This window comes from Geospiza fortis, unplaced genomic scaffold (genome assembly GCF_000277835.1).
Source record: "Geospiza fortis unplaced genomic scaffold, GeoFor_1.0 scaffold97, whole genome shotgun sequence".
NCBI classification, from domain to species: Eukaryota; Metazoa; Chordata; class Aves; order Passeriformes; family Thraupidae; genus Geospiza; species Geospiza fortis.
Window position 1 is genome coordinate 3062243 of NW_005054343.1, and position 421 is coordinate 3062663.

The following is a 421-nucleotide window of genomic DNA, read 5'->3' on the forward strand; positions in this document are numbered from 1 at the left end:
GGGAAAGAGGAGAAAAAAAGAAAGGAAAAAAAAAGAGGTAAATAGAACGGAGGAGAAAAACAGTTAAAAAGAAATTAAAAGAAAAAGAGTTAAAAAGAAAGGAAAAATAGGAAAATGAAGAAAATAGGAAAATAGAAGGGAGGAGAAAAAGAGTTTAAAAGAAAGGAAAAGAAAAAGAGGACAACAAGAGGAGAGAAATGGGAAAACAAAGAAAATAAGAAAAGAGAAGGAAAAGTGACATAAAAGAACAAAAGAAAAAAGCCAAAAGAAAAAAAGCAGAAAAAACAGGAAAAAGAAGAGAAGAAAAGGAGAAAAAGAGGAGAAAGAGGACCAAAGAGAGGGCAAGAGAAGGAGGGATGTGAGGAGAAGGCAGGGCAGGAGGAGCCAGAGGGGCAGGAAGCAGGGGGCAGCAGAGAGGGAC

General features: G+C 37.1%; 1 protein-coding gene across 1 annotated transcript in view; it reads right to left on the bottom strand.

Annotated features, from left to right (window-relative positions):
* The window catches only part of MTSS2 (MTSS I-BAR domain containing 2), a 12154-nt gene that overhangs the window by 910 nt on the left and 10823 nt on the right, over positions 1-421 (bottom strand). The window lies entirely within an intron of this gene.